The sequence below is a fragment of the Heterocephalus glaber genome, unplaced genomic scaffold (assembly GCF_053883595.1).
Source record: "Heterocephalus glaber isolate CG9 unplaced genomic scaffold, H.glaber_assembly_v1.0 deba00000901, whole genome shotgun sequence".
Lineage (NCBI taxonomy): Eukaryota > Metazoa > Chordata > Mammalia > Rodentia > Bathyergidae > Heterocephalus > Heterocephalus glaber.
Genome location: NW_028258171.1, coordinates 3,156,013 through 3,168,303, shown reverse-complemented (window position 1 = coordinate 3,168,303; position 12,291 = coordinate 3,156,013). Strand labels below are relative to the sequence as shown.

At 33.4% G+C, this 12,291-nt stretch overlaps 1 pseudogene; it reads left to right on the top strand.

Annotated features, from left to right (window-relative positions):
* The first annotated feature begins 11,189 nt into the window (after positions 1-11,189).
* On the top strand, positions 11,190-11,944 carry LOC101724394 (AP-1 complex subunit sigma-2 pseudogene; annotated as a pseudogene).
* Positions 11,945-12,291: the final 347 nt, after the last annotated feature.

Sequence of the window (12,291 nt, the reverse complement as noted above, 5' to 3'; positions counted from 1 at the left end):
TTATTACTACTAAAGATTATTTGCCTATTTACTTTCATTTAGATTGTTATTATACCATCTAAAAATTCAATTTACTTTAAATCTTTCTTGTTGAACCAGTTTGAGTGTCAATAATAGATCGATATCACTAAACAGATTATCTGAAATCAGAACTTTTCAATGGGATCTTTGTAATTCCTATTAAATTAAATAGGTTACCTGATTCTATTTTGTTACATTCTTTACAAAGTGATTCCACTAATTTCCAAATTTATCTTACCTGTCCTTCACACTTTAACATTATAAGACTACCAAGCAAACAATATGATCAGTTGTTATCTGGAAATATTCCACAATTTTCAACAGTTCCTTTTCAGCTAGAGTAATCATCTTCTCTTGAAGTGCCCTTGTCTCACCCTTAGCCTTAATTATTTCCTGTCAAAAGTACAGCCATTCTACAATCCTTTAAAATCCTTTTCAGTTGTTTTCACACTGATATATTTTTAGTATATGTGCTGCCAAAGCGAGCACTACACTGATATATTTTTAAACCACTGGTATGAACTGCACTTTTAGATTAAAGGGATTTCTCCTTCCTTTAAATGTACTGTATAAAGAAGACAAACATTGGAACCTACAATAATTACCTTATGGCCCATATTGAAATTATATATAAAAATGTCAAAATATATGCATAAAAAAGAGTGAGGTGCCTTCGATGTGCATTTAGAATAGCAAATGCCTTAAGGTCTACTTCTTATTTTTTACCTATCAGAGTACCTCTTATAGAATTAGAAATTCAATTAGCCCTTTGTGAATTTGAACATAATTTAGTGAAACACAATACATATGGACACTATCACTGAAAACAATGTTACATTCTCAATTAAATGATGGAAATTAGAATTTCTTACATATTAAGATACGTTTATATAAATAAATATTTTATTTATTTATTTTAAGTGAAATCATCTTAGGCAATGAGAAAATTGTTATCATTAAATGTAACAAGATTAAAATTTGGTCAACCCAATTTGTTGACTAAATTCTATGAATCTGTACTTTATTTGTCAAACTGTATAATAAACTAATTATTCTAAAATTTTTACTGAAGTGTAACCTTCATGAGGAAAGTGTGGAAGTAATAACTGAATGATTTCTCACAGAGTGAATGTAACTATGAATCTGCTGCTTAGTTAAACAGAAAGCACTCACTTCTGGCTCCCCCACTTACCAGTCCTGTTCTTCTCTTCCAAGAAATCACCATCCCAACTTCCATCAATGAATACATTTTGTCTAGTTTTGTACTTCTTATAAGTGGGATCACACAATATATATTATGTTGTGTTTGCTTCTTTTTAATGTTTATTTTTAATTTATAAAAAATTGTATACAATATATTTGGAAATACATATATAGCTGTCAAGCTAATTGGCCTCACATGAATTACCTCACCTACCTATAATTTTTAAATGGGAACGCATTTCATCTAATCTTTCAGTGAATTTCTAGAATACAATACACGAATGTCATTAATTATAGTCACAGTAATATTAAATAGATCTGTTGAATTTATTTCTCCTAACAAATTTTGTATCCTTTCACCAACATCTCTATAACCTCATCCCATGTCCACCCCACCCCACCCCTGGCAGCCACTGAAAACTCCCATTCTACTGTCTGCTTCTATAATTTTTTTTTTTTTTAGATTCCACACAAGATGAGATCGCTAGGTATTTGTCTTTCTGTGCTTGGATGACTTCACTTAACAAAATGTACTCCAGATTCATCTATGTTCTTGAAAATGACAGTATTTCATTATTTTTAAAGGCTTACTATTATTTCATTTGGTACATATGCCACTTTTTCTGTATTTATTTTTCTGCTGATATACACTTATGTTGTTTCCATGTCTTAGCTATTGGGAATAATGCTGCGATGAACATGACAATGCAGACATGAAAATATTCTCAAGTGGGGCACACAAAAAAGTAGTAACTGGAAAGGGTAATATTGAAAATAAAATCTGTGTTCATCAGTTGACAACATTATGAGAGTGAAACAGTGAGCCACCTAACTGGAAATGTATTTGAAAATATATAAACAATAAAAGGTTCAGAATATACAGATAACTTATATAAATCAAATAAAAGTAAATAATCTAATACAAATTATTAAAAAGAATGAGTGAACACTATGAAAACAGATAGCAAAGTCAATAAATATATGAAAAAGTATTCAACCTCATCAGGAAAATACCACAAAGAAATGTCACTATGTACAAAACTGACAGCTAAAATCTGAACATAAATAAGTTAACACATGAAAAATTATGAAACATAGAGGTGCATATTTGCAAGAGTGCAAAGCAATGTGAAATCTCATACATTAGTAGCAAGATTGTGGTGCAGAAATCCTTCCAAGTTGTGCTACAGTAAACTGATTCCAGCTCTTTGTGAAATTGCCACCATTTACTTAAACTACCATGCATACCTTGTTGCTAAAGCATATGATTCACAGATATGCTTATATAATACTATCAAAGTACATTTACACTCAAGTGTCTGCAAGAATGCTTGTGGCATCTTTACTAAGTAAGAATTTCATGCTGGAAACCACACAGATTTTTGTCAATGATAAAATACATTGTGAGGTAGTCGTAGAATGCAGTGATGAAAGAAATTTAAAAATGAATGAATCACAAATATGTTTAACAAAAGATAGAAACACCAGATACCAAAACTGTATATATATATATATATATATATATAGCTATATATATGTAACTATTATAACTATATATGTAATTTATGAACATATTCAATGGGATATTATTCAACCATTGGAAAGAAAGAGGTTCCAACATTTATGACAATGTTCATGAATCTTGGGAGCATCGTGCTAAGTGACAGAACTGCACCACAGAATGGCAAACAGCTTACTTACATGTGGAACCTCAGCAAGCCAAACACAGAAACAGTAGGAGTGATTGCCAAGGGCCGGGTGTAGGGGGAGAATAAATGCGAAGATTGTAGTCAAGGCATATAAATTTTCAGCTGTAAGATGAATATGTTCGGATGAATGAGAATACATGGGTGTCTGAACTAAAAGAAAAAAAATAGCCTCAGCCTTGATCTGTGGACTAAAACTGCTATTGCCAATTTCTCACCAAAGATCCCAGAAAGAAATAAAATTTGGCTTGAGTTGAAGTAAGACTTTATAAGAAAATGTATCTGGGTTTAACATGCTTCCCACGTTACATGATGCTATTCCTAAAAGAGAGGATCTATTACAGCCCCTCTGCATGACAGTTTTCTTAATGTATTTTGCGAATGGAGGCAACTTCTCTGATAGTGTATTTATTAAATGAGTGGCTCCACCATTATATGAGTTAGGTGAAACAAGACCAGTAATAGCATGGATATGCCTGAGCTAGTTATTAACTTGTGAACCCAAAACACTAGAGATTCCTGGCTCAAGAGAAAGTTGTTGTGGCTGTTCTGTCTCAGTCAATTTGTCTTAACCCTCTTATGGCTATTGATTGGTTTTGATTTTCTGGCTGTCAGCACTTTCTTTTGATTTTAGCAGAATTTGGCTTTCTTTCCCGTGATTTTAAGCATATTTTTATACAAATTCTTTTCTGTGTACATTTTTAAAGGATAGAACATTTGTAAAAAAAGATTTTATATTGTCCAAAACTAAAAAAAAAAAAGATGAATATGTTGTGGAGATCTATACAATATGGTGACCAGAGTTAATTCTATACTGTAAACATGGAATTTACTGAGAACAGATGTGGTATTCTCACCAAAATGAAAAACAAAAACAAAAAAGTCAATTGTGTGAGGAGATGAGTGTATTAACTAAACTGATTGTAATAATAATTTCACAATATACAAGCATATTAAAGCATCAAGTTTAACCAAATGTATTTACCAGTTATACTTCAATAAAATTGAAAACATTTTGAAAATTAAAAACCAAAACTGAAATAAAATAAAATTTTATATTAATAGAAAAGAATATTATTTTACCTAATGTTCATAAAAGCATTCTTCTATAAGTTACACACTTTTAAGCAAATTATTCAAAATGGCCTATATTGGTGAGAATTTAGAAATATTTTTTTCTTCCTGTATGCTATGATCTCCAGTACAGTTTTTCAATCCTACAACATTTCTTACATAGTTTTTTATAGCTATCCACTTTCACCGAGAGACTATGATTCTATACCAGATACTTGTATTGAATTTTGTGTGTTCTTTCCAAGCTACCAGTAGAAAATGAAGTATAATAATTTTTATTTTGATCGAATGTTGATAGCTGAATGTGAATTTTTTTAATTATAGTTTTCAAACAGACTTTACTACAAATATTCTATTTCTTTTATTTGAGAACTCAATTTCTAGAATTGTTTGCTTTTTCTGAGATATTACTTTGATAATACCTACAATTGTTTAATTTTCATTATAACATTATCATTCATTTTTCTAAAATCAGAACTAATGTCATTGTAAATGACACATAGATACTATAATTTAAACAAAATTCTAGTTGGTAATGGCATGCCAAAACAGATTTATGATTGACAAAATGAACAGCAATTACACATACATAATTTATTTTGTTTTTCAAGCATCTGAACAATAGCGTAATTTAATAGCTAATGCCAATCACTGTGACAGAACTGAAACTAATTACTTGAAAAGTGATGAAGTAAATATTAAGAATCTGAGAGGCAGAAAAATTCTAATAACAGTGACTAAATCACATGTTTTAGCTATTTATCATGTTAACTATTTGGTGTAATGGCTTTCAAAACTCACAGATCATAGGAAGCACCGGAAAGTTAGTTTAAAATACAGATTCCCAAGTCCCCACTTATTGACTATAGTTTCACAGGCCTAACATGGAATCTAGAAGTTTGAAGAGAGTTAGTCTGGTTACAACCATAGGAATTGGATTTTTGAGTCAAGTGTATTGTGAGGGAGAGAGCTGGAGTCTGGGAAACCATACTAACTAGGAAAGAAAAGAAAAAGGTATAGCTGAACAAGTGAGTCACACTTGGGAAAATTGATTTAATGATGATGGAAGGATGAAAGGAAAGTGGCAATGGAGAACAAAACTTCCATCTGTTTTATTACCCATGAGACTTGCACTCAAATTTCAAGACGAATTATATCCTTAGAGAATACACAAGTTTCAATTGAGGGCAGAGATTGATAAAGCCATTTTGTGAAAAAAATAAAATAAAATTGGGGGTTAAGATGAAATGATAGTACTACTCTCTGGCTCACATTTCTGCTACCAACATTCAGAAATGCTGATTTACACAGAGAAAAATATCATAGGTATTTAGGTGCTTAAGAAACCCTGATAACCAAGATATTCATGCTTTATGTCACTTCTATTCCCACTGATCTTATAATTAAAGTCCCAGTATCTAGGAAATGCAAGGTAAAGAGAAACAGGTTAGCCAGAACCAAGAGAAGTACTCATGGAGGAAATTTAGGACTTTTATAAAGCTATCAGCCTGATATCTCTAAAGAAATCAGGGACACAAAATATACATAAACTTCTCTAAACAGAGAAAAAGAAAATAATAATTAAATATAATAATATTGTAAAACCTCCAAAATAATATCTTGGAACAATTATAGAAATCTCAGTTGAACAAGATACTAAAGGATTGTCTATAAATGAATTCAAAATATCACAAGAAACTGGTAGTCATTTGATATACATAATTAATATAAGACTTCACTGTACTTTTCTTTGTTTCTCTGTTTGGCAACTTTTAAAATTAAAATTGTTAACAAAAACAAACAGATGATACCAATAATAGTATCAACAATTAACTATTTTAGATAATTTTCATTTATAAATAGTTAACTGGGAAACTTTTTTTAAACAAATTTTGATCATAAGAAATGAAGTTAATTCTGACAATCTTTTTTAACAAGATAAATGTTCTTTAGATAATATATTAAAGAATTGTTACAATTTTACATGCAGAAATTGCAAAGTACTAGAATATTAAAATTATGATACTTTTTATCCAACAATGTTTTACCAAGCAATATAGTTGGCTTAATCTCAAGATTAAAATCTTTTTACCATTTCACTTAAATTATTTTCTGTCTGTGATTACTACACTTTATTTAAAACAATTAATTGTCATTTCTTTCATGTGAGTTATAATCCTGCTAGTCTTTCCTAAACTAATGTTATATATGTCTTTGTCATGAAATTAACTGAATTGACTAATTCAGTGAAAACTGTAGACCAGTGCAATCAAATAAAACTTTTTGAGTGGTGAAAATGCTCTGTAATTCTGCTAGCCAATTTAATATAGCCACTAAGCACTTGAAATGTGGCTTGTCTGTCAAAAGTTTAGTTTTTTTCATTTTAATTAATTTAAACATAAACTTACACATTCACATGTGGCGAGTGGCTGCCACATTGTTCAGTGTAGTATTGACATCAGAAATTGTCTTTTTGGGGACTGGGGATTTAGCTCAGTGGTACTGCCGCCTGGCTCGCAGGCACAAGGTCCTGAGTTTGGTACCAAAAAAAAAATTGTCTTTTTTCATGAATGTATCTTTCTTAATACTTACATATAAATAGTACTTCTGAAAATTTATAATTTATAGAGAATCTTGGTATTTTTTACACAAATACCTGACTCATACACAACTTAAAGGAGGAAGGGCTTTTTAGACTCATAGTTTCGGAGGGTTCACTTCATAGTCTGCTGGCTCCCAGGGAGAAACATGGTAGAAAGTTATGATGGAGCAAAGCTGCTCATTTCATGGTGGCCAGGAAGCAGAGCACATAGAAAGAATGTTAGTGAGAAATATATACTCCAAAGGTATACTCCCGTGAGTATATTTAGCTATGTACTTCAGTAGATTAATTCACTAATAAGTATAGCACACCCATGATTCAATCACCTCTCCAGGAATCTTAATCTAGTCAAGTTTATAATCATGATTAACAGTCACATCCCATCTCTTGTCAACATTACATCAAAAAACATTTTCTTAAACCTTATTTAATCTCCAGATAAAGACAATAGCAAGTTCATAATTCTGCATAATATGATGCAGTTATCATGTGTACAACCAAAAGCACATTAATCCCATCCCCAAACTCTCAACAGAACCACCATTGCTCAAAAGTTCAACTCTAGGGAGAGGGATTTAGCTCAGTGGTTCTGGCACCTGCCTTGCAAGCTCAAGGTCCTGAGTTCAATCCCCAGCACCAAAAAAAAAAGTCCAACTCTAAATCTCCTCAAGGCAAACTATGAACTTTGGTAAAATTAAAAAAATTAATTACTTAATATATAAGGGCACAGGGCAAACATTATCATTCCAAAAGAGAGAAATAAAGGGCTAAAAAGAATTAATCAAAGCAAGACCAAAACTCAACAGAAAAAACATTATGTCATATATCTCCACGTCTGGCATCCGGAGATAAGAAGTGAGTTCAAAGGGCTATAGGAGTCCACCCCTATGGACATGTTGGTTCCAGCCCCTAAGGTCTCTCTCTCTCTCTCAGACTGAATCCATTTACTATCTGCAGCTTTCCTAGGCAGACATTCCATGTTTCTGACATTCTCAGCTTCCTGTATTTCCACTGAAATGCTGGTCTCACTCTCAGAGATTCACACATCTCCCTCTCAGGATCCAAGGCCTTTCTTTGAAATCTAAGTGGAAGCCTCTTACAGTCTGCATGTCTGAACAATCAGCATCACATGGACAATATCAAGATCTACTGCTGGGGCAGAGAAGCTGAGCCAGTCCTAGCACCTGGAAGGAAGCTCCCCCGCTGCAATCCCAAGCTCCTAGGGCAGAGAAGGTGAGCTGTATGGGCACCAGGAGCCTCCACCTCCCCTACCCACCGTGGAAATGAAAAGACATGTAAACAAGCCTCAAAAACAGACTTCTGGATCACCTACAGCAGCCCCAAAGGGAAACGAGATAGAACAATCTGATACTCAACCACCTGGACTCTCTGAACTGGCTACAAAAGAGGATCTCGGAAAAATGAAATCAGAAATAATTACTTAGATAACAGCAAAGATTGTGCTCATGGTGCAAGACATGATTAATAAATCTAGAGAGGACACAGATAAAAAAATAGAGGGTCTGAGGAACATGATGGAATCCCAACATAGGAAACAAATGGAATCCATAAAACAGATGCAAACATATTTCCAGGAAATTAAAATCTCCATCCAAAGTCTGCACAGCAGAATGAACCAATGTGAGGATAGAATTTCACATATAGAAGATAAGATTGCAATTAATGAGAAGGAAAAGAAAAATTGCTTTAAAATTGTAAAGGAACAGGAGAAATCAATCCAGCAGCTGCTAGACGATACAAAGAAGAATAACATAAGACTGATTGGAGTCAATGAAGAAAGAGGAGAGAGTACAGATTACATAAAAAAACTCTTTGCAGAGATAATGGCAGAAAACTTCCCAAGCAGGGGAAAAGAACTTGACATACAGATAAGTGAGGCATATAGGATTCCAAATAGCCTTGATCAAAAAAAAATCTACACATATGCATATAATAGTTAGGATTCCAGAAATCCAACAGAAGAACAAAATTCTACAAGCAGTGAGGGAAAAGAAACAAATCACATACAGAGGAAAGCCCATCAGAATCACAGCAGACTTCTCAATGCAAACCCTCAAGGCAGGAAGAGCTTGGAGTGATGTATTTCAAGCCCTAAAGGAAAACAGCCTCCAACCCAGATTGATATACCCTGCAAAACTATCTTTCAAAATTGATGGAGAAATAAGATACTTTGATGATAAAGAGGACCTCAGGAACTTCATGAATACCAAACCGGCACTCCAAAAAATTTTAGACAATACCCTAGGAAAAGACAATGAGGATCACAACCCCAGGAAACCCAGCAGAATGAATCCATTGGGTGTGACAAATTAAACCCAAAGGGGGAGAATCCAACAAAAAGAAAAAGTCATGACAAGGCTTTTAAAACTTTTAACATCATCTCTCTAATGAGTGTATAATTCAATCTTGTTATTTTACTGATTAGTATTTTTCTGATTCTAGAGTTGCACACCTTTCCTTGTGCTGTACTGGCTATTTATTATCTTCTTATGTCTACTTTTTAATTGGCTTGTCTATTAATGAGCTCTAAGAATTCTTTATATATTCTGGTCATAGGTTATATGCATTGTAAATATGGTCTGTTTAAGGACTACTTTTCATTTTAATGATGTCATTTAAAGTTCTAAATTTTGATGGAATCTCATTTATCAATTTTTTTCTTTTATACATCATGTCTTTTGTATCCTAGGTAGTTCTTGCCTACCCTGAATTCATAAACATTTTCCCTTATAATTTCTTCTTAAAGTTTTATACTTTTAGGCTTTCATATTTAAGTTCATAGATCTCTTCAAGTTATTTTCATGTATGGAAAAAAAGGGTTGAGGTTAATGTTTTATATACGGATACCAGGTGTTCTAGTGCCATTTGCTGAGAACACTATCTCTTCCTTGGCTCTTGAATTGAGTTTATATTCTTTAAAATGCTAATGTTAAATAATCTTTCAAAACTCCATGGACCATATATGTGTGGCTCTATTTCTAGATTCTCTGTTTTATTCAAATGATCTATATGTCTTTCCTTACACCAACATTGTCTTGATTACTATAGCTTTAGAAGTCTTAAAATTAGGTACTAAATGTCTTCCAACACTGTTTTTTTTTTTAACTTTTCTAGGTCCTTTGTACTCCTCCATAACTTTTAAATTTCAATATCCAATTCTTCATTTATAGCAAGGATACAGAGACCTGAATTTTTATATATACCTTGTGTTGTCTAATCCTGCTAAATTCAAGTACAAGTTCTAGGGGCTCCTAGAGATTTCTTAGTATTTTCTCTGTAGATGATCATTTCATCTACATATAAAGATTTTGCTTCTACCTTGCCAATCCTAACCTAATTGTGTCATTTTATTGCCAGATTATTTTGGTGGGGCCTAGGTTTCAAAGTTTAATGGACAGATGAACAGTAAGCATATCTGCCCTTGCTCCCCACCTTAAGGAGAAAGCATTGTATCTTCTCCATTCATATAAGGCATTCTCGCTGGAAGTATGGAGTACATGTCTTTAATCTGTTGAGAAGGTTCTGTTCTACTTATAGTCTTCTGATAGCTTTTACCATGAACAGCTGTGGAATTTAGTCCAATACTTTTTCTCCAATTAGTGACAGGATCATATGGCTTTTTCCTTTCCTCTGTTAAAATGATGACTTTTGGGGGTGGATCTTCCAGTGCTGAACCAACACTGCCATCCCTATAACAAAACCACTTTCTACATCCTGCCAGATCTGACTTGTAGTAGTTTGTTTTGTTAAACAAATTTCTATCTATGTTCATACTTTGTTCTTCTATCATCTTTATCCAGTTTTAGGGTTTGCACAATGTTGAGTTCCTAAAATGAGGGGAGAAGTGTTCCTTCTTTTTTCTGCTTTAAATGTTTGATATAATTTATCAGTTAAAATGTTTATGAGCCTGCTGTTGTCATATAGGTAGGTTTTCAAGCTAGGAATATGCTTTCTTTAATAGGTGCTATTCAAATTTTATATTTCCTCCAGAGTTAGCTTCATCAATTTGTCTTCCAAGGTACTTCTTAGAAGTTGTCAAATTTATTTCAAAACAGATTTTTGAAATATGCTTTCTATATCCTTTTAAATTCTGTAAAATCTGTAGTAATGTCTCCTAGATCTTGATAGTGTAATTTAAAAAATGTATAATTGATATTGTGTAACAGGAAGAAAAGGTCTAAAGGTGCAGGGGAAGTGGGAGGGGTAGGAGAAGGGAAAAAAGGGAAAGGGAAAAATATGAAAAGAGGAAAAAATGGAAACAAAGTCTTTGCAAATAGGGAGGGATGGAGGCGGTGAAGGGAGGGCAGGGGAAAGTGAAAAAAATAAGAACCAAGAGACTCATGTAATGGTACAAGATCCCAATGATGAATGTAACTGTATTGTATACCTAAAATGTACCAATAAACTTAATGGGGAAAAAAAAAAAAAGATCTACTGCTAACTCAAGTAGGAGCCAGACCTTTTTGGACCATAGCTGTACTCTCTTCTAAGTGCTGGCATAGCTGAGCATGGTGCAATTAATTTCATGTCAGCAATTCCTAAAGTGACCCTTCTTAAGCAGGGGACTCAGGGGCTCTCTTCTCAGAAGTTTGCCCTTTTTACAGCAACTCGGCTTCTCTTCCTCAGCTCAGTGGCAGGGGCTCCCCCTCGGCTGCCGCCATTGCTGGCCCAGCCTTGCTGTGTTCGTGGCCTGTGGCTGCCCTGCAGTTTATGTTGCTTTTTAGTCATCAGGGAAAGCTTCGACTGCAGAAATGGTATATCCCTGTGTCAGACAGAGAGGAAAAAGATTACAAGAGAACTTGTTCAAACCGTCTTAGCAAGGAAACCTAAAATGTGCAGCTTCCTTGAGTGGCAAGGTCTGAAGATTGTTTACAGAAGATATGCTAGTCTGTATTTTTGCTGTATTTTGCTATTGAGGATCAGGGCAATGAACTAATTATCCTGGAAATAATTCATCGTTACGTGGAATTACGTGACAAGTATTTTGGCAGTGTGTGTGAACTTGATATCATCTTTAATTTTGAGAAGGCCTATTTTATTTTGGATGAATTTCTTTTGGGAGGGGAAGTTCAGGAAACATTCAAGAAAAATGTCCGTAAAGCAATTGAACAGGCTGATCTCCTGCAGGAGGAAGCTGAACCCCAAGCAGTGTTCTTGAAGAAATTGGACTGACATAACTGTCCTCCCTTGTTGCTGACTCCTGTGGCATTTCACACACTGCCTTCATGTCCATGTTAGCTAATGGTGTAAGATGATGTCTTGTTAGTATTACTGTTTTGCTAAGCTGCTTCATTCAGGCCTACACAATTTTTTTTTTAAAGGAAATTTTGGTTAATGAAATGATAAGAGACTTCGTATAAATATGAATTAGAAAGATACCCCTTCTGGATATTTTAAAAGGTCACAGGTCAGTTTCTCAGTGATTATGTGCATATATGAAAATGACACATCTGTGTACATGTATATCAAAAAATTTGACAATATGCATTTATTAATTACTGTATTTGACAAAGGAAACAAATTATAATGTGAAACTTGGTTTTATGAAACCAAAGACTAGTGCAGCATTTTATTATATATAATACAAATAAAGGGAATTAACATGTCACATGGAATGAAAATTTAATGTTGAAACTTTAACCAAAAAACAAGAACAAAAAATTT